General features: G+C 39.7%; 1 protein-coding gene and 1 long non-coding RNA gene across 5 annotated transcripts in view; one reads left to right on the top strand and one right to left on the bottom strand.

Moving 5' to 3' along the window:
- LOC309659369 (uncharacterized protein) overlaps positions 1-22,772 on the bottom strand; it is an 813,664-nt gene that overhangs the window by 541,475 nt on the left and 249,417 nt on the right. The window lies entirely within an intron of this gene.
- Positions 1,621-22,772, top strand: part of LOC309659380 — a 47,458-nt gene continuing 26,306 nt past the window's right edge. Inside the window, exon 1 of the long non-coding RNA XR_014262762.1 lies at positions 1,621-22,361. This is a non-coding gene — a long non-coding RNA (uncharacterized lncRNA). The remainder of the gene's footprint in view (positions 22,362-22,772) is intronic.

Genomic DNA, 22,772 nt, shown 5'->3' with positions numbered 1-22,772 from the left:
AGAACATTTGCTGCTTTCCCTGCTACAGTGTGTCAGCTAAACTCCTCAGTCAACATGTGCTCAGCACACTAGAATTGCCTGAACTCATTACTAGTGTTTCTTAACCAACCCACTTTATAATTTCCGTCAGTCTCAAGTTTTTAAGAAATTAGTATTAATTACTTCTGTCTTTGTGGGCCCAGAATTGATGAGGCATTTAATATGATTCTTGACTACTTTCTAACAAAACTGTTTTTCACATGTATGAAACAAGAATTTTAAGTTTCGTTTTTCCTTCCCTTCTGAATCTCACTGTTCTTTTGTTATTAGCACTCAGAACTTATATTTTAGGATTTCCTCATTGTGCTATAATAATGGGAAAATATCTGTATATACCTTGTACAGAATGATTTTCCTAAAAGAGAGGAGATGAGCTTGTCTTGTGATGTGAAGAAAATAAAGTCATAAATTGAAACGCCTATGTTATGGTTAACCCCTTAAAGCTAGAGAGTAAAGTAATACCTCACAGAGCAGATGTGAAATGAAACAGAGAGCGTTTCCCTACCCAGATTAGATAAGTTTTCTTTTCCCATTCTCTCCAGCCTCTTTCCATCTCTTCTCTCAAGTTCTGGAGTTTCTTTTAATTTTTTTTAACTAAACAGTCTGCATTTAATGTAAGCAGGGAGAGCCTGCTCATAGCACACTAGTGGAAATCACTGAGTTTGTGGGGACAGTTCTGTAAAACGTGCTCCAGGGCAATGGAATAATTTACTTCCTTTAAAAGACTAAATCAAGCCCTTTGGACTCCCAGAAGGGAACAATCTACCTCATCTAAAAGATGTGATGAGATGGGACGAGAGAGTCACTGATAGCTTTAGGCAGAAACTTTCCTGTGTCAGTTTCTGGAAAGGGTCATTCCAGGCCCAGGTGTGGTCTCAGCTTCTATATAATGTGAGTGGATCTTCAACTTTCTGTCTCAGCTCCCCTCTGAGAATTAAAAAAAAAGCCATAGATTTCTTCCTATGTACATACACGTATGTCTGTCCCCCCTACACACACACACACACACACACACACACACACACACACATATACACACACAGTCCTTTCCTGGATCCCACTGACCAATTTTAAGCTTTTCCAGAGATGACACATCTCTGGTGTCAGATTCATGCGAAGGAAACCCAGAGTCTGATTTACTAAACAGGATGCCAATTTATTAATTTAAATGTGGAGACATGGCTTGGTCTAGGAGCTAGGCCAACTGTCTGCACACTCCCTTCTGGTAGGTAGAGCTATACAAGAAATCAAATTACAGATCAGAAGTCTTCCTGGTGATTTTAGAAATAGAACAAAAGCAGTGGACGTCATTAAACCACAGCAGCCTGATCAATGTCTATTCTCCATTCCAAGGATATGTGTGTCCACTCACCAACCTTAGAGTCCTCTCTCCTCTAGTCGCTGTTTCATTAAATTCATTAAATTCCAATATACAAAGGGGAGAGGGCTCAGAAAATTAGTCTGTCACCCGTACACCATTACTTACGCCAAAAAGTTAAATACAACTTAACTGAAATACGGATTTCAGTTACACTTCAATTATTTCTTCTTCAGGATGTATTCTTGTTAGGATCCTTGAGAATTACTTTATTAGCAACAATAGTACAAACCATTTCTTCTTCAGGTAGCTATAAGTAGAATGTTTCTTTTATGTGTCAAAGAGAATTTAACATGACTTTGTTTCCAAATCCTATGAACACATCATGGGGAGAATTATCAGCTACCACACATCAACTATGGAGTCAACTCCATTGTTTATCTGTAGTAATGCAGGGCAACCATGGCAGAGATCATCTAAAGCAGTTGTTTGAATGCACGTGTAATACTTTCCAAGGATGTTTGCCTCCTTGGGTTTTTCTTAGATTATTATTTCTTTGTGTTTGTCTTTGATGAGCCAGACAATGGAGCCCAGAAACACCCTGAGCTAGAAAGAGTACAGTATTCTCTCCTTGGTGCTTCACCAACAGGTAATATTCCTCTCTCTCTCTCCCTCTCTCTCTCTCCTACCTCCAATTCCTCCTCCCTCCTTCCTTCTCTCCCTTTCTCAGTAAATCCTATTCAAAGCTAAGAATCTAGAAAATTTTTTTCAGCATATCACCTACCACAGCAGAATTCTCAATCTCTGTTGGTAAAACTCAAAATTTTCTCCTAAATTAAGCTAATGAAGCAGTTTGTACAGTGATTTTTTTGAAAGGCTAGTCTTTTGCTCTTTTCCTAGTAAGGGACCAGGTGAAACAAGTCGTGGAAGCTTTTCTCAGTGTGTAATACAGAATGGCAAACATGAGAACTGTGTCCAAGGTAAAGGCCAAAGCTGAACCAGAGAAGTAGGCAACAAGCAGCCTATCAGAACACCAAGGAGCAGACTGTGAGATAGAGACAAAACAACTCAGAGAATAGGCTAAGGTCACAGCAGATAAAGAGATGATAGAAAGATCTCAAGGCAGGGAGAAGACTCCCCCAGCTGATGAGGTCCATCCTTGTTAAGAGGGCTAAGATGATATGAAAAAAGTTAAACTGTGGTTCACAACTGCAAACAAGAAGCATTGAATGAAAGCCACATGAGGACAGTGACAGGTGAAGCAAAGCATTCCAACACGACCCGGGGTTCACAGGAACCAGTAGAAGCTTTCCTTTCATAGGGTTAAGTGTAAAGTTGCTGCCTGGCTCCTTTCTCAACCAGTTGCTTCAGTTGAGATACCTTGAAAATCAGCAAAAGATATTACCAGGGATAGCCATTATCTTCAAGCCTCCTGACAAGTTAGATTTCCTTGCAACAAGTGAACAGGAAATAAGATGTAAGAGCCCAGATTCACAAAAGCTTCACCTTGGCTTGGCAGGACTCCTGGGTGGTATAATCTTCTAGGATTCTGATCTGTTCTGCTTTCCTTTGAAACTAAATGGAAGCCTCCAGCAGACCCTTCTCTCTGTTTCCAAAACATGTTGAAGTTTGCCAAGAGTTTAATTTATATTTTGGACAAAATGGCATCACTTAATATTCTTCAGTAAATACTGATTAAGTATATGCTCAGGAGAAGATTTGCACTTATATAATACCAGTGAAAAACTTCTTGTGAAGATGAACACAAATTCTACAAGAAATATTTCCCATTAAATGATGCCATGGTCCTTATTTTGTGGACAAATAGAGAAGTTAAATGCTTTCCCATCAAAACCCCACAGTAAGTCAAGGGCCATGCTCAACACCATTATAACATTAAGACACTATCAGCTAAACAACACTAAAAGATCTAAGTCGTATTTTCCCACCCAATGTTATATAGAAAGTGTTTTCAGCTTTTCATTTAATTGCATTAAAAAGAGAGCTATTACAACAATTGCATTAACAAGGATTTAATGATTTGTGAGGAACCTGAGTGATCCTAACACTGGTGGCACAAAGGCTACATTGAAACTACAAGTTGTTAGGTATCTCTGAAACCCTGAGTCGGCAGCACAGTTTTGGAGAAAAGCCATCCTCTCACCTTTTTCCTTTTTCCAAGTCTGATGATTCCAAACGAACTTTGAACTCACAGCTGGGAGCTCCCATTCATTTAAAGAATTGGGCATTTGCTATTGCTGACCCACAGTTTTCAATAAAAGCAATTACCTGTCTATAAATTGTTAATAGTTCAAGCAACACACAACAAATCAATCATTCCCTTTGAGCAAGACAATATGCCAAGTGCTGGAGTGGACACAGAAGCATAAGGTGGTTTTCTCTGGTTATTGTCTATTTGCCCCTTATGCCCCCAAATCCATTCTCCACCTTTCTCTGTCATGCTTTGCTCTCAGGGAGGTTGACCTTCTATAGACTGCATCCGTGAGTCCCTCACCCTCTGGTTTACAGTTGGGTGTGGCCAGCGGAAGGCACCAGCAAGAGATCCAAGGGCAGAAGTCAGGGTCTTTACCTCCAAGCTCCCTCCCTGATTGGCTCAGGTTCAGACCGTGGTTGTGATCCTTTAGGCTACAGTCGCTGTCAGGGGTTCATTTCCCTTCTGCGAGGCTCAAGCTCTCACCAGGGCTTCACAACAAGTAAAAGTCCCCTTCTCCTTCAGACCTAATGCTAGTAATCATTTCCAACTATTACTAGTCTCTGGGTGCCTCATGATTCCTTGTTGACTCCCAAACTCCTGTAGACAGGTCCTTTGTTATTTCAGTCAAACCTCTTTGAGTATGCCATCTGTCTTCTGCCCTGATCCTGAGATACGTGATCTCTGCCCTGGCAGCTTTTACAATTCATACTGGAGAACAAACATGAAAATAGAGCCAGTAGCTTTAATAGGGGATGGAAATGTTTCATATCTTGATCCAGCTGACAGCCACTGACACTTAAGATTTGTGCACATTACTATAACATAGGTAATCAGTTAAATAATATTATGTCATAAAAGCCAAGTGCCAGGTGAATTCTAAGGATAATAGGGCTGTAAGTGTTTAGAGGAGGAAAACAATCACATTTAGGGACACAGTAGGAGAAAGTTTTAGAGAAGGAGAGATTTGAGCTGGCATTAAGGAATGGGTAGCACTTGCACTAGCAGAAAGAGAGAAGACCATTTCTGAGAAGAGGCATTCAGAGTGTCCAGAGGTGTGGAACTGGGAAATGGCATAGGAGACAATAAATAAATGGTCAGCATGTGACCCTTTCAAGTCAATTATTCTCAAGAAATATCTTTAATCATACAACCTATCCTTTTCCGTAAGATATCAAACGAAACAATTAAAAAATCTCTAACATGCAGAGCATCCCCTCAGAATTTCCAGGCATGACATCATCTCAGATAATCTCCCAGAATAGAGTCTTTGCAGCACTCCTTTTCCAATGAGCTTTAGACAATCATTTATTTTTCACTTAATCAGTTTAGTCCTTGGAGCCCACACTTCACTAGGAAACCATTTGGGAGGAGAAGAGGTATTCATTCAGAATATGTTAGTTCATTGAGCCAATGAAGAATCAAAAAATATAGGCGCCCTCGTTCTTGCTGATGTTTTACAATGCTTGTTCTGGGCAAGTCAAATTTGAAGAGGGTCTCTGGCATGTGAGTGTGTCATCACTGTCTCTGCTCACTTCAAACATTGTTTAGAGTACTCCTGCATACCAAAATAACCTTCTCCAGCTCTACACAGGGCCAACAGAGTTCTTCATGTCCTTCATGGAGAACGTTCTTTTTAGTCATGAAATGGTGAGATAATGACAGGAAGACTGAGCACCTGAGATGTAGTAGTTGATGAATGGAACTACACTGGAAGTTTAGGTTAGTCAGTTGAACTAAGTTAAAATTATAGAAGAGAAAAGTTGCTGACAGTCAGGGGAAAAAAAAATCTATGTAAAATCAGGCACTTTCCTCATGCATTTTGAAATGTAAATACATTTAGCACCCACAGAGGTGCAAGGGAATCAAGCTATTTTGGGCCATTCTGAACAAGGATAGCTGTATGTTCTGAAACATATGGCTTAACATTTATAAAGTGGAGTTGGAGGTGGGGGCGGGTAACAGGAAACCACTGAATGGCATATTTGAGTTGGCTATTTTAGGATTCCTTAAAAGTTTTGACAGGCAAACATGACTCCCTAATAACTAACATATCAAGTATCAGACATTAGGAAACATTCTGTTAACTGATGTTTGCATTGGAATATGTGGAGGTGGAGTTCTTTCTAGACAACAGGCCAGTTCAGTTCACCCCATCTCATTTCATCTATTCCCGTGCGTATGTTTGGAGGAAGGGGTTATGGCAAGGGGTGGCTCTCTCTCAATGTATAATGTGGGTTCTACCAAGCTAGCTAAGAGCCTATGGACTTACTTTTCTGGTTTTCTCATTGTTTCCAGTGGCAAAAAGCCTCTCTGCAACCTCTAAACAATAACTTGTGCTAATTTCAAAGGGCAAATTTGATGTTTCCCTTTTCCATTAATAAGTATTAATTGCTAAATCTGTTAGCAAGAATTTAATGAACGCCTACCATGATCTCAGCACTGTGCTAGGGACTTTGGAAGAAAATAAAACATGATCCCTGACCTCAAAAAGCTTACAGGATAGTTTGCTGGAACAAGACCAAAGCACATGAAATAAATCTAGCAAAGATACAGGAATCTATAGAACTATAGTTCAGCTCTCTTATATAGGACCAGCTTTCCAGACCCTCCAACACCATGCCTATATGTATTAAGGATTTCCCCTACTTACCTAAAAGCAGTGAGGTTTTGGAGCTTTGTGGAAATATTTCCCCTTACATTCCTACCATCCCAGCATACAATTTTTGGATGCTAGCCTACTTCATATCCTCCTTCCTCCCTCTTTTATCTCTCCCTGATGCATGATTTACCCTCCCCTGGAGCTCCCGCCATCTGGATCAGACTTTCTGCCTCCCTGGACCTAATTATTTCCCTGATTCTCTAGAGTGATCTCTTCCCTTTTTGCCAATGACTCAACCTTTTATTAGTGAACAGTTAATTCTTTGCTCTTCCAATGTTCTCTGCTCTATTTTCCTTTCCTGTATTCTTCTAAGTGTGCACTGATAGATAAATACAAAAGTGTGTTATGTTGCTACTCACCCCCAATGCACACACATACACACACAGAGTAATTTTCTTAAATTCACTGGAGTCACTGTGCAAGTAACACCAGCACAGAGATTGAAGCTTGAAATGCCCAGTTCAATGAAAGTGAAATATGGTTAAATTTCACAAGGCAAATGAGAAGGAAAGAAACATAATAAATAACAAGACAATTTGACAATGAAGGAAGCCAAAGTAGAACAGAGATCTGAATATAGAATGCCAGATACTAAAGAACCAGAGAAAATAATGATGAGATAAGAAGGAAGAGAAATGTAGTATCTTAAAATAGGTGGAGGTTAGGATGCATTTTCATGATTTCTAGATGGTAGACCTGGGACCAAAAAGAGAAGAAGGTATCAAGAATTCTTCATTTTGAGTCAGCTATCACCTGCTATATCCTGTGGCAAGTCACTTATTCTAGTATCTCAGTTTCAATATCTATAAAACTATATGTAACAAATCTAAACTATGGCCCATGTACAGTCTAAGAAATACCTAATTTTAAATTATCCAGAGTGATACTAATGATCCAGGTTATTTCTGCAATGGTTGATATTGTCAGAAAAGCCCAGAAAAAATGTTTAAAAGGATTCAGTTACCATGGGTGTGGAGGGGTTATGTGGGGACATGGGGGAGTCTTTGCTTCTTTGACTCAGAGACTTCAGAGAAATACTCCCAAAGGGATGTCATCAGGGGATTATACCTGAAAGGATGCATTCTAGAGACTGTGATGGATTTCCCCATTACCTGGGAGTGGTTAGGTTTTGGTGCTGTTTGGAAGTGTTTCCTCTTACATTCCTACCATCAGGGCAGATTCATACTGAAAAGCAGCTTGCTGGCAGGGGTGTGTGCTGGCTGTGACAGAAGAACAATGCTTGTTAATTAAGAAGAGGACCAAGTAACAAGAAATCACAAGTCTCTTGGTACCACAAACATACTCAGCTACTTGCCTTGGCAATCCCTTTAAACCCTTGAGCCAGTTCCGCCTGTTAGACTTCAGAGAGTTATTTTAATTAGGACAGAAACGTTTGAGAAATTCTGAAACAAAATGGCTACTATTTCCTAGAGAGTGTTGCAACATGGGGAAGCATCACTCAAAAACTGATCAAATGTTTTTGAGCAATTCATCTAAAACATCTCCAAAGAAAAATGTGTCCACATTTTCATAGGTGGAGATAACAAGAAGAATTCTTTCCATCAGTACAGTACTTTTCCGTTTGCATTTGTGACCCACATATGTTCTCTCACTTGCCCCTGCTCTGACCCCTTTCCTACCACAGAAAGCCGTTAAAGTGAGCATTATCATCCCCAGTTTACAGATGAGAAATCTGCAGCCCAGATTAATTTGCTCATTTGGCTGCCTGTCATAAAACTCTTAAGAAACCTAACCAGGACTTAATCTCAGATTCTCTGACTCCAAGTTCACTGTAACTTCTCTTATCTTACTATTGCTTCAAGAGATAAAAATGTATCAATTCAGAGAAAAATGTAAGAGTTGAGGAAAAAAATTAAAAGCCAGGCAATGAGTATTTGGTGCTTGCATAGAGTCCCTGATTTGTGATATTAAGATTAAGCTGCCTGAGATAGCACCAAAACGGTAGCAAACTGAATTCAACAGCACATTTAAAGGATCATACAACATGGTCAAATAGGATTTATCCCTGATATGTAAGGATATTTCAACATATACAAATCAATAAATGCGATACACTACATTAACAGAATGAAAGATAAAAATCATATAATAATCTCAATAGATGAAGAAAAAAGCATTTGACAAAATTCAAAATTCTTTTATGTTAACAAATCTCAACAAACTGGGTATAGAAGGAACACACCTTAACATATGACAAGCCTACAGCCAACATCACACTCAACAGTGAAAGGTTGAATGCTTTCCCTCTAAGATCAGAAACAAAACAAGGGTACCCACTATCACCACTGCTATTCAACATAGTACTGGAAGTCCTAGCCAAAGAAATTAGGGGGAAAAAAGAAATAAAAGACATCCAAATCAAGACAGAAAAAGTAAAATTGTCTCTGTTGGCTGATGACATGATCTTGTATATAGAAAATCCTAAAGACTCCATCCAAAAACTATTAGAATAAACAAATTCAGTAGTTTCAGGATACATAATCAATATACAAAAAGCAGTTGCATTTCCATACACTAACAATGAACTATCTGAAAAGAAATTTTTTAAAGATCCCATTTCTAATAACATCATAAAGAATAAAACACTTAGGAATAAATTTAACCAAGGATGTGAAAAATCTATAAACCAAAAAGTGTAAGATATTGATGAAAGTAATTGAAGATGACAGAAATAAATGGAAATACATCCCACGTTCATGGATCAGAAGAATTAATATTGTTAGAATGTCTATATGACCCAAAGCCATCTATGGACTTAATGCAATCTCTATCAAAATTTCAATGGCATTTTTCACAGAAATATAAAAAACAATCCTATATTTGTGTAGAACCACAAAATACCCCAAATAGCTAAAGCAAGCTTGAGAAAGAGCAAAGCTGTGAGCATTACACTTCCTGATTTCAAAGTACAGACATACCTCATTATATTGCCCTTTACTTTATTGTGCTTCACAAATATTGCATTTTTTTTGCAAATTGAAGGTTTGTAGCAACCCTATGTGGAGTAAGTCTATCGGCACTATCTTTCCAACAGCATTTGCTCACTTCATGTCTCTGTGTCACATTTTGGTAATTCTTGCAATATTTCAAACTTTTTTATTATGATTATATTTGTTATGGTGATCTGTGATCGATCAGTGGTCTTTGATGTTACTATTGCCAAAAGATTACAACTCAATGAAGGCTCATTATGGTCAGCATTGTTAGCAATAAAGTATTTTTTAATTAAGAAATGTACATTTTTAGACACAATGCTGTTCACACTTAGCAGCCTACAGTGTAACATAAATATAACTTTTATATGCACTGGAAAACCAAAAAAATTATGTGACTCACTTTATTGTGATACTTACTTTATTGTGGTGGTCCAGAACCAAACCTTCAGTATCTCTAAGGTATGCTGCCTGTACATTACAAAGCTATAGTAATCGAAACAGTTTGGTACTGGCATAAAAACAGACACATAGATCAATGGAACAGAAATCAGAGCCCAGAAAGAAACACACACATGTAAGTTCAATTAATATTTGACAAGGGAGTCAAGAATACTCAATGGGGAAAGGATAGTCTCTTCAATAAAGTGTTGGGAAAACAGGATAGCTACCTGCAAAAGAATGAAATTGGATCCCTATCTTACACTACTCACAAAAATTAACTCAAAACGGATTAGGGCTTACCATAAGACCTGTAACTCTAAAATTCCTGGAAGAAAACATAGAGAAAAAGCTCCTTGACATGGTCTTTGGCAGTGATTTTTTGGATATGACACCAAAAGCACAAGCAATAAAAGATTTTTTAAAGATTTATTTTTATTTAAAAATAAAATCAACAAGTAAGACTACACCACACTAAAAGCTCCTGCACAGCAAAAGAAACAATCAATAAAATGAAAAGGCAATCTATGGAATGGGAGCAAATATTTGCAAATCCTATATCCAATAAAGTGTTAATATCCAAAATATATAAAGAGCTCATATAACTCAATAGCAAACAAACAAGAACAAATAATCTGATTTTTTAAATGGGCAAAGGATCTGAATAGACATTTTTCCAAAGAAGACATACAGATGGCCAACAGATACATGAAAAGGTGCTCAACATCATTAATCATCAGGGAAATGCAAATTAAAACCACAATGAAATACCACCACACACCTGTTAGAATGGCCATTATCAAAACAGACAAGGATAACAAGTATTGGCAAGGATATGGAGAAAAGGGAATCCTTGTGCACTATTGGTAGAAATGTAAATTGGTACAGCCACTATGAAAAATAGTATGGAGGTTCCTCAAAAAATTAAAACTAGAACTACCATAACATCCAGAAATTCTACTTCTGGGTATATAGCCAAAGGAAATGAAATCACTATATTAAAGAAATATATGTACTCCTATGTTAATTGCAGCATTATTCATAATAGCCAAGACATTGAAACAACCTAAGTGTCCATGGGCAGTTGAATGGATAAAGAAAATGTGGTGTATACATACAATGGACTATTATTCGGCCAAATTTTAAAAAAAAAAGGAAGAAGAAAATCCTGCCATTTGCGACTACATGGATGGCCTTTGAGGACACTATGCTAAGTGAAATAAGTCAGACAGGAAAAAACAAATACCATATGATACCATATGATCTCACTTATATGGGGACTGAAAAAAAGCCAAACTCATAGAAGCAAAGAGTAGAAAGGTGGTTGCCAGGAGCTGGGGGTGGAGCGAGTGAGAAGATTGTGGTCAATGGGTACAAACTTCCAGATATAAGAGGAATAAATTCCACTGATCTAATTTACAGCATGGTGACTATCATTAATAATTCTGTATACAACTTGAAAGTTGCTATGACAATAGATTTAAATTTTTCTCACCATAATAATAACAGCAACTAAGTGGGAATTATGTGAGGTGAAGAATGTGTTAACTAACCTTATTGTGGTAAACATTTCACAATATATACATGTATCAAATCATCGCATTGTACACCCTAAACTTACACAATGTTATATATCAAGTATATGTCAATAAAGTTGGGGGAAAAGGAATAAGCTGACTGATTTCCCCAAAGAATGATGACTGCAGGTATCTAGAAATATGCTTGGTCCTAAAAGGATTGGCTAATTCCACTAAAAATCTCCTGAGCAAGCAATTTATAAACTTTTTTAGTCACTTGGAGCTCACTGGTTGAGCTAAAGTCATTTTATCCATTTTAGCCAAAGGATAAAAATATCATCAAAATGAAGTGGGTAAGAGGAAAAAAATATAACCATAGGTTGGCAAGATAAACACAAAATCCTAACAGTGAATATCTCTAGAAGGTGGAATTGTGGGTTATTTTACTTCTTAGTTGGACTTTTCTGAATTTTTCAAATGTCGTACAACAAGCAAGCATTACTTCTGTATTTAGGAAGAAAGTTATATGTTTTAATATACTTAAAGAATGATGCCATGTTAGATGATGAATAAAATATAAAATTATCATTCAGATCAAGAAGCCATCGTATAAGTTAGTAATAAAAGAAACCAGCCTAAGATACCTTTCCCCAAGTCTCTCACAAATCATTAGGGGCCCTCATCCTCCACATCATTCTAGAGATAATTGTTCTAGAGGATTCTGAGGGAATAACAGCATATACTTACTCCCTTTCCCACCTCAGTGCAAACCACAGTCAAAGTTTAATAGATTTTTAATCTTCTTTTGTTGTGATATTTATTTAAACTCAGTATTTTAGAGACTTATTCATTTGAGACATTACAGGTACATATGTCAGGAGTTATGGAAATCTTCTTAAAGCTAGAGTAGACACAGGGAGGTACGGTGGGCTTGTGCAGAAAGTAAACAATGATTGTTATGGGCTTTACCCAAATGTTGTGTGATATTTCTCAAACCATCCTAAAGTCCACCCCTCAGGACAGACCCACACATGGCATCTCCCCATTTTTCATCTCCCACCCTATCTTCTCCTTTCTCCATTCTTTCCCACCAACTTTTCCTCTTCTGCCCTTTGCTTCTAATCACAGGATCACTTGTCAAGGATCCTAAATGAGGATTTATTGCATCAATTTAAAGACTTGTAAGGGCTTCAGTATTAAAACATAAAATGAACAAGAGCTGACTTGTGTGCATAAAATATGTCTCTTCCCTCAGAAGAGGGAGTGGTTTAAAAAACTTAATCAGCAGAATAGTTTCCAACATAACTGCATTCTGAAAGTCAGGCTAGAGGAAACAAGTTGGATGCAGACTTAACAGCTCTAACCAACAATGGTTTCTGAGACCAAAAAGAATAGAGCTTTTTGTTTTGTTTCCAGTCTACTTTGTAATGACTACTTGAAGTGGGTTTTTCAGTACATTCTCTGCTCTACATACAGTCCTTACCTCATTTCTTCCCTCATCTTTACTTCCAACAGCTGGAGAATTGGAGAGTCTCTCACATTTGATTACTAGCAAGTATTTCTATTCCTATTCCTATTTATTAATTGAATCCTATTTCCCATAATACCCATAATACGAATTATTTTACATTTCTGATTGTAGAACAGACAGGCTTGAATCTGTTTTAAAACACTCATGTAATACAACTGAACTATTCTGGATGGAAGGAAATGCAGTTTTAGCACTACATGATGCCATCTTATTTTGTCAGGGCCAAGTTTATAAATACGAAAAACTTAAGCTCAGCTCTAAGCTCCATGAGAGTAGGGACCATGCTTTTTTCTCCCCATTGCCAGTGCCTAACACAAGCCTGGCACCTGGAAGGCAAGAATATTTAAGTTGCAATGTAACTGAATTGAAATGGAATCAATGATATCTCCAGGTGTCACAAGGCTATAGCATCATTAAAACCTGGGTCTCAAATAGGCTAGCCGGTTCAGAAAACCCTGTCTGATGGGTAAACAGACAACTGCATTGACAGAGAAAGAGCAATGAGTGATGGAGTCGCCTATGCAAAGCTGACAGAACTGGCACTCTCCACAACTGGGTGTGAAACCTGGTGATATCTGGCAGTCAGTCCTAGCCAAGGGCAAAAGAAGCCATTCTATCTTTGAGGACAGCCTTTCTGGAGAGGTCTGCTCTCAAAAATCTCAAAGCCGTGACAAGTCACCACAAATCTGTCCTTCACTAAACAGACTCCAAAGTGAAGCCAGGAATAAAATGAAAGACGCCCCAACTTACATGTGGAAATATTGCCACAGGATATTATTGCAGGAGCCAGAGTTTGCACCTCGTGACTGAAGAGGTCCAGTCTCACCCTTGGTTCACCAAAACCTGCTACAGGGTAGAATGAGGCTGTGCTGCTACCATCTGGGATGGTAGCAGACTAAGAACCTATTTAAAAATATGTGTAAGGTTGGAGTTATTCTTCCATGATCTAAATTTTCAACTGAGAGCATTTTAAATGACCCCTGCCTCCTAAGACAGAGGCAAAGGACTATACACCAGAAGAGCACAGGGTCAAGAGAGCTACTGGGGAGAAAATTAATGCCTTTTAAAGTCAGAGACAGAGTGGCCAAAAAAAGAGCCTTCCCTGAGGCTCAGTTACCCCAGCAGGGTCCCACCCTGCTGTGTTCTAAAAACTTTTACATATTCAAGAGTCTTTTTCATACAGTAGTTTCAGAAAGACCTATTTGTTTTTTCTTTTCTTTTTTTTTTTCTTTTTTTGCATTTTACAGATCTTTTGCTTAGACTGGCAAATAAAGTCATCCTTCATCGTTTTAATGTGTAAAACATTTCCAGCCAAAAAGTGATTGAACTACGTCAGAGCAAAGGTTCCAACACAATTTTTCCAAGTCAGTAGGAAAGTAGAGTGTTAAACGTGAGAAACCTATTCTGAAAGAGCAGAAGTTGAAGGTAGGTCCCCCTCCACTGGGTTACAGGGAAGGGAAGACCAGGAAACCTAGAAAAAATGATCCAGGAAAAAAACAAAAATGAAAACATTCAAAGCCCAGGAAAGAACTGTGACAGGCTGGAGAGGGGCTACAAAAACCTAGGAGAGCATCATATTAATGAGGAGTGGGACTGAGGAGAAAACCTTTAAGGAAGTAGAGGATGCTAGAAGTCAACAGGAAATGAACTGTGGTTTTTGAAGGTCTGAGAGTTAAAAGTGCCCTAAATGTGACCCCTGGTAAAGGAGGCCAGGTTTCTACGGGAGGCATTAAGAGAATGCCTGGCTGGATGCATTGGAGTGAGTCCCAGAGTTTGTCAATATTTGATCTGAGAATCACCTTAGAGGGTCACCTCCTCCACGAAGCCAGTCCCATATACCAAAGATGCACGTTGTGCTGCCTGTGTTTGAGAGACCTGTAGGTATACACATCCTATCCTACTCCTGCCTGCGTTTTTAATGGACTTTGCAAAGGCCTAAGATGGCAAGGCTCCAGCCATGAGGCATGAGGCTAGAGAGCATCTTTTTTGTCTTCAGCAACCAAACACACATTTCCTGTGAAGCCAGATAGATAATTAAGGGGAAATCAAAACCGCATTTTGGGGTCATCAGTCCAGCCTTGCAGCTTCTCAGCAGAAATCAATGTAGTGAGTCAAAAAGGCTTGTCTGGATGTGCCTCAGTCTAAGTGGTGAGACTGTACCTGGAGCATTCAGCAACATCTGAAGCATTTCTAGAAGCCATCCACAGGAAAGGTGAAGCCACCACCCAGATTCAGGCATGGATTTTCACAAGAGTCCATTCTCCCTAGGCTGCCAAGTTTAAAAGGGGCTGGTGAGCCAGAGCACAAATTCAAATGGGCTTAGGCAATACCGAATCCTGTTAGATTGCAACCCTCTACTGCCAAACTTTGGGAAAACCGCTCAAATTATGGCCTTAATGTCTTTTGTCAGAACACAAATGGACAAAGTCTTCTCCCACTTCCTGGGAAGAAATCAGTAGCTGGGATAGCTAGGAGCACACTGGAATATGCAAGCCACAAATGTCTAAATGACCCAGCCAAGGGAGTCCCTCCATTTCTCATCGGAAAGGTGCCCTGAAGCAACACACACATGCAGAGCAGGTTCTCACTGACAGACCTAGCAGGGCAGAAAGCCCAGGAAGCCTGTGTGGTTAAAACCAATGAATGTGCATGAGAGTTGTGTATGTGGGCAGAAGGTCTGGCTTTTCATATGATCTTGCTCCACTGGTATGGAACATTTACACCTCTGGTTCTCTTTTGCAAAAAGAAAAAAAAAAACTGAAAGAATAAACAGAAAACATGCCTTTGGTTCCTTCTGCCAACATCTGCGTAAACCTTTAAGGAGCTTTCAGGCAATAGAACTTGGCACTGTGCTTCACAAGTTGGTACAAAATTCCTGGTGCCAAATGTTCAGGGAGAACATGCCTATGACTCTGCAGGAAAACTCTAGCCAAGTCCACGCCCTTGTAAAGGGGTCTTCCGTGATGCCTTTGCTGTGGAAATAGGATGCAATTCCATGGCACTGGGGGCCTGCACCTTGTCCTGGCATGGACCCATGCCTAGTGCCTACATGTATAGCCGGGTACTTATGTTAATGAGTGCGCACTCAAATTCTATCTGACTCTCCCAGTTAATAAGGCTTGGACAGTTGGGAATGTGTTGGGCAATCACAGCATGACTTGGAGACATGGAGAGTGTTCTCTTCCCAAAAACACCCAGCAGATGACACACCGGACAAAGCCACCCTGATAGGGCCAAGGCCTGAGCCAGAGCCTGTGGTCTGTACAACTGATCAGGCCCCTAGATTATCAGGAGGGCTTCAGTGCAGTCGCCCTCAGCAAGTGAGTTGCCCCCACTTCCATCTCAAGCACAGCACTGACCCAGGACAGCAAGCCTGCCCTACATCCAGCAGACAATGAATGTCGGCTTAAAAGCCAAGAGGAGGGACAAGAGGCGGGAAACTCTGAGACAACGCTAACATCAGGGGCTTACATAAGGAAACATGTGCAGTTGAGGAAAAACTCCAAAATGGGGCTCAGGTCGTAACTGGTCTTCATCCTTAGAGACAGGGACAAAGTCATCACTCATCCGACTATACACTGACACAATACAGGGGTCAGTCACTAAGGTTCCATAGGAGAAACCATACTCTCATTCCACTGACCTCAAGAAGCTTACAACAATCATTATAATAAGTAATACTTGCAGAGGTATTTTACATCTTACAAAATGCTGTTGCACATATCAATAAGAAAATAAATAAGAGAAGCATAAATTAAGTGAGAATAAAAAAGAGAGCACAGATTGGTATATAATAACATGTTGAATAAATACGACCAGCAGTAACCACTGAGATATCAGAGGAGAGAAGAGCCGCTTAAGGCCCAGATAGGTGTGGTTTAATGGGGCAGAGGAGGTTTGAAAAAAGGAAAAAGTGGGAGAATCAGATTATATTCTCTTACCAGAAAATGTAAGCATCATTTTGTGAGTCAGATAACAAACTTTATTTTGAAACATCTATGTTCCAAGCAATGTGCCAGGTGCTAGTTTTATAGCAATAAAAAAAGACAGAATCTCTGCATTTCCAGTGGACAAGATATACAATGTGTAAGGAAACAAGTAAACAAGATAATTAGATAATGCAATAAGTGCTGTGAAGGAAATAACTGGTAATGTGACAGGATTTTTTTTTTTTTTAAGCTTTCCACTGGGCAACTCTCTGCACGTAGCAAGTGCTCAGTTAGTTGATTTAATTAAACACATGGAACACAACACTACTTCAGAATAAAAGATCCAATGCCAAGTTCACCAACTCGTTTGCAGTTGGGATCCACCAAATGTAAATCGACTTTAGCTGGCTGGTTACCCTCCAAATAGCAATGGCAATGGCCTCCTCACTTAGTGTTCCCCATCAGCCTGAGCCAACATACAATCAAGTTACAACAACGAGGGCAGAAGAGTCAAGTGACGTACAAAAAAATGAGAAAAAACATTATTATACTATTGTTGAGGCAAAATTATGATTTAAATGGAAAATTCCTAGTATATTCTCTAGTCATGACTTTGAAAAGGCAGAAAATAATGCTGGAAAGACAAGCAGAGACTGTCTCCCTGAGGTCAGGATGCAACTTCCTGAAAAATGAGATGATCCAAATGCAATAATAGTCACATAACTGGATATATAGTGCCAAAATACCAATTTGATAGATTCCTTGTCACCTAATTGGTTAAATAAGATAATTTTATTTTCATTATATGGTCACAGTCTTAGTCTTAGGCACATTGTGCCGCAGTCAGATATTTAGGTCTTATTCCCACAGTATTAACCCTTAAGAAGAGAATAGCTAGAGAGAGGTGACTCCTGTGAAAGAAGCAGGGATCAGTGAAAAGAGGCAAAATGTGTTAACAGGGTAACAGTATGAAAAATGTTAATGTGCTTTTCCCTTCTGCATTTCCTGTAGATGATCCTCTCCTCCAGCTGAGTAAGGCTGCCTTTCATGGCAGTGGCAGGGAAATCATTACATAAGGAAAGGAAAGAGAAAAATCAAGATAATATTCAGCTTCTCATATTCAAAATAGGATTTTTCATCAAGGCAATAGGCTTGAGAGCAGGATATATCAAGAAAAAGAGAGAGCATATTCTTTAATTTTGTAGAATATAAAAATGCAAGCCTAAAGAGCTCAGATTATATGGTAACTTATATGTTCAGAAAATAGAATCTTTTCATCTACTGATAAATAGGTCCTAAGCTTAGTATGACATAGTGGAGGAAAAATCCTGAAACCTTTTCCTTCTGTCTTGCAATATTCTAGGAGGGCTTTCTTCTCCTTTGCTGGCTAAATGGAAGCAATACAGTGGAGAATTCCAAGGAACCCTACAACAGCACTTTCCAATATGGTAACCACTAGTTATATTTGGTTCCTGAGCACTTGCGATCTGGTTAGTGTAACTCAATTTTAATATTTTATTTTAATTAATTTAAATTTAAATAGCCAAGTGTGGCTAATGGGCTACCATATTGGACGGCATAACCCTAGCAGATGATGAAAGTCTCATAATGGAAGATGTCTAGATCCAATCACTTCTTGGAAGGGAGCAACCCAGGAGAACCTCGTGATTCCTGTCAGGCTGTGATGTGAGCACGAAAATAAACATTTACTGCTCTAAGATTTGGGAGGCTGTTGCAACAGGTAGTGTTAATTACCCTAAATAATACTGTCAGGTACTCTTACTCAACCTTTTTATAGATGAGAAAACTGGGGCAAAGAGGAATTAATTAATTTGTCCAAGGTCACATGGCTACTAAGTGGTGGAACCAGGAGAGAGCTAGGTAGGCTGACTAGAGAGTGCTCACCCACACTCTTAGAACCTTTGCTACACTGCAGCCCCTTGGTGTATATGTGAGTAAAAAAAAGGGGATAGTTCATGGTCCAGACATCACTGCTTTACACCAAAAAAAGAAAAAAAAAAAAAAGAAAAAAAATTTGTAACTTTGCTAAATTATATCATCTCTTTGTCATGCAAATCACAAGTAATCAAATCCCTAGACAGCCTTACCAATTAGAAAGAGTGGGCACACACATTTCACACACACACAAAACCTGCTGTCTGGTTTCTTCAGAAATGACAGGACACTCTGTCATAGGAACACAGTGAAAAGTAAGTTGTGCCCAGACCAAAGGAACAAGGAGTTCTGTACATATAAAACAGATGGGATTTCCGGAGCCATTCTCATGCATTTTCGCAGTTTTCAAATGAGCTAGGTTTTAAAAATCCATTTAATTTTTCACCAGGATCTGAGTTGATTTGAACTAATAACAGTTGTCCAGGCCTCTGAAATTGTCTTCAGCATTGCTCATCCACACTATCGTTCAGACAATGGATGTACTCATCTCCCCTTAGAGGAGCTATAGTGTCTGATACTCTCAGCTGGGGCATGACTGATAAATTGGGCTTGAGAAAGAATCTTCTCAACATTCCCCTTTCCTGGGGTCTCTTAAGATGTTCAGTACTCAGTTTGTGATACAGTAATAAGGTCTCATACAGACCATGTTTGTAAACATTCTCATGTAGCCTGCTCATAATAAAGATATACTGTTTATTGAACATCAACTTCATAAAAGGTAATTTATCTACCTCATCTTATATGCACAAATCTTAACAAAAGATGGAAACATAATATCATTATCCATTGTTTAATGTTAACAGCAAGTGCTATATGGTCTTTACAATGAACAAGGTACCTTTCCAAGGAAATTAATGTAATAACTCAGTCTTCACAAAAAAATGAGAAAAGTGCTCGAATCATCATCCTGTTTTACAGGTTGGAAATTGAGGTGAAAGGAAGTTAAACAGCTTGCCTAACGTCACAGGCCTAATAAGAACAGAGCCAAGATCTCAAACCCAGGCACTCTGGCTCCAGAGGCTACACCCTTGACCTCTTCATGGTACAGCCTCTCAGTTACAGCTCAGAAAACACTTGCTCAAGATTATAAAGCAAATACAGGGTTCAAAACCCCAGTTCATCCAATTCCAAAGCCTGGCTCCTTCCTTCCTTGTCAGTGCTCCCGCAAACATGCCTCGTTCTCAGAATCACTTTAATAACTTGCTCAAGGAGACACCCAAGCCCCATCAGCCTCCCCTGGGACCTGGGAAACGGCAGAAACTGCACGTTGAACAAGAGGCACAGGTGATTCCCATGTTGGGAGGCTTGGGAACCCCGCCAGGCCACCCGGGGCTCCCTCCTCTAGACTCTGAGCTCTTCTGCAGCAGGGTCGTGCACCTCCAAGGCAGTGGAACGCATGGCAGTAACACGGCTTTGTGGGCTCTCCCCTCCTCCTACTGCTGCATGTGTGAGTGTACTGATGAGAGTGTGCGACATGTCAGGACATGCATCATCTGAGTGTGTGTCTCTGCATCTTCCTGCTGGAGCCACTGCTCATGCCGTTTCACTTCCCAGCCACAGCGCTATTCTGTTCCCTACTTAGCCTCCTACCCTCTGTTCCTACCCATTACCAGACATCAGGAACTTGAAGCTGACTAGCTGGCTCCAGCAATTACAAGTCAGTTCCTGGCAGTCTGAAAGGCCTGAGGGGAGGTGCTGGTGGTGCCTTTCGACTGACAAACCCTCCCCCTCCAGGTGCCAGTATGTGAGAAGCAAAGGAGACGGGCAGCCGGGACATGACACTTGGCACCCCAAGGGAGGACTTAAAACACATGGCTGTCTTGCCTTAGCCACTGACTCTGCACCTGCGCCAGTGTGAATTCTGTCACCTTCAGCATCCTACCCTCTGGTCCCTTTTATTCCTCTGCCCTTCCCCTCCTTCCCAGGGTTTGTTTTTTGTGTTTTGTTTGCTTGTTTTGCCACACCCTGAGCACTTTTAGGTCCCTGTATGTGGATCATGTCCCAGGATGTGTACGTTGGGAACAATAGTGCTTATTTAGAACAAACAGATGGATGAAGCCAACTGAGAACATCAAGGGTGTCCAAGGACAAACCACACCAATAGGAAGCAGCATGGAAAAGTGATTTTGAATCAAGCAGTCAACCTGGAATCAGGAACTGGGCCCTTTAGACCTGACTCTTCCACTTAGCAGCTCTGTGGCCCTGAGCAAGTCAAGGAAGTTTTCTCCATGTGTCTTCCCTCATCTCTAAAGAGTAGGTTGGATTATTTAACCTCTTGGTTCTCTTCCCATACTAATATTCTATTTTTTAAAGGCAAATTCCATTAAATATGAGGTACTAAAAATTGAAAAAATTCAAGTGTGACATAAATCTAAATCATGAACAAGAAAACTTGAGCTAAGAGCTCAGTAGGTCCTTCCCCAAAGTACAAATAACTACTGCAGAATATTGCAGCCAGCCAGGCATGATCTCATCATCTGCCCTCAAGCATAGCAACCTCAGTTTCGGCCTCTCTGCCTTCCCACCCACTCCCAGGACGGCATCTGACCTGAATTACAGGGGAGACTTGGAATTTGCAACCTTATTACCTAGTAATGTGGCTAACCATTTCCAGAAATATAAATATCAGGCACAGCATGACAGGTCAGGGTTGAGTCAGCTGGGAAAGCAGCACACAATAGCTGGTCAGGCCACAGGAAACTTTGATTGAGAAACCTGAAACCTTTTGTCTGCATCTCTCATTTTCTGGACCATTCATGGATTTGGACCAGAATCATTTGAGCCTGGCCTTGAAGCAGCTGTACTCAGTTAAAATGAGTCTGGCCAGCCTGGCAAAGAAGACACACACCCCTCCAAATAAATTGCCTAATAAAAAGCCCTGGCTCCTGACAGCATAGGTTTGAAGGGTTGGAAGGAACATTAACAATAATTGAGGACAAATTCTTATTTCATAGTTGAGAAAGAGCCTCAAACATCCAGAAATATACATCTCACTAAGACTTGAAATATGGACTATTTTAAACTAAATCTGGACTCTTTCCTAGTTGTAGTTTGGGTGCATTGTTGGTGCTATCTTTGTCACATACAGAGAACTAGAACTCCTGAATAACAACTAATTTCTCTCCTTATGAAACACTCCCATAGAAAAATCTCTTTTGAGCCTCACCAAAGACAAACAAACCAACCCTGGAAAGTAGATATTATAATTCTGCTTTAGAAATGAGAAAACTGAGGCCAAAATTATACAGCTAGGAAATGACAGAGCCAGGATTTGAATAGAAGTCTTGTTTTCAAATCCCAGATTCTTTCCACCACCCCACAGCTGCTACCACAAAGGTGCATAGCCCAAGTAACAGAGCGAAGAACTCAAGGGTCTGTAAAATGATTTACCAAGGTCAACATACATCCAGTACAGACAGTCTGGCCAAACCATTTGTTTTCTGTCAACATCCAGGCTGATGAGGAAGAACCAGTTGGTTAAATATTTTGAATATCAACCTTGTTATTACTGGCTATCATAGTAGACTCATGCATGGTAAGCAAGGTAAATGAATCCCCACCGACCGGGGGTAAATCTCACCCAGCCCAATGATAAACATCTGAAATTCCACTTAGAACTCCACCCACTACCTGTTCTTTAAGCACCTAATAATTACTGACATATGTAGCATTGAAGGAAGAATCTGAAGGCTGGACTTTTAACAGGAAAGACAGAGAACACAAGATCCCTGGGGATCAGAGGAAAAAGAGAAAACAACTGACAAAGCAAGGAGGAGAGAAAAGAAAAATTCAGAGCAGGAAGGTAGGGATGGGACAGTACTATTTGCTGACATCTTTTTAGATTTTAGTCTCAGTGGTTGATTCTTTCTCATTCATTATCTAATGTTTGTCCTCATTACGCTCCTATGATATTGATATTAACACCATATTACAGATGGGAAAGTTGAGTCTCAAAATCAGTCTCTCCTATTTTGCAATTTTGTCTCAGGCCAATCCTTAAATTTTTACCTCCTAAGTTATTGTCTCAAGTATTTATTAATCCCACACACCATCCCTGTGTAATGTTCTGGTAAATTTAGAGTGTCTTGCTTTCTAGGTGGAAATGGAGTGAGACTACGAGATATAGCCAAGTCTGAGAAAGAAGGACTAGCTGGCATTCTGAAAACCATACCTCATCTCACTAATATTTTAAGTATATCTAAAGCTACACTGA

The sequence above is a fragment of the Balaenoptera physalus genome, assembly GCF_965194825.1.
Source record: "Balaenoptera physalus genome assembly, chromosome: 4".
NCBI lineage: Eukaryota > Metazoa > Chordata > Mammalia > Artiodactyla > Balaenopteridae > Balaenoptera > Balaenoptera physalus.
This window is presented reverse-complemented; position numbering and strand designations above follow the sequence as displayed.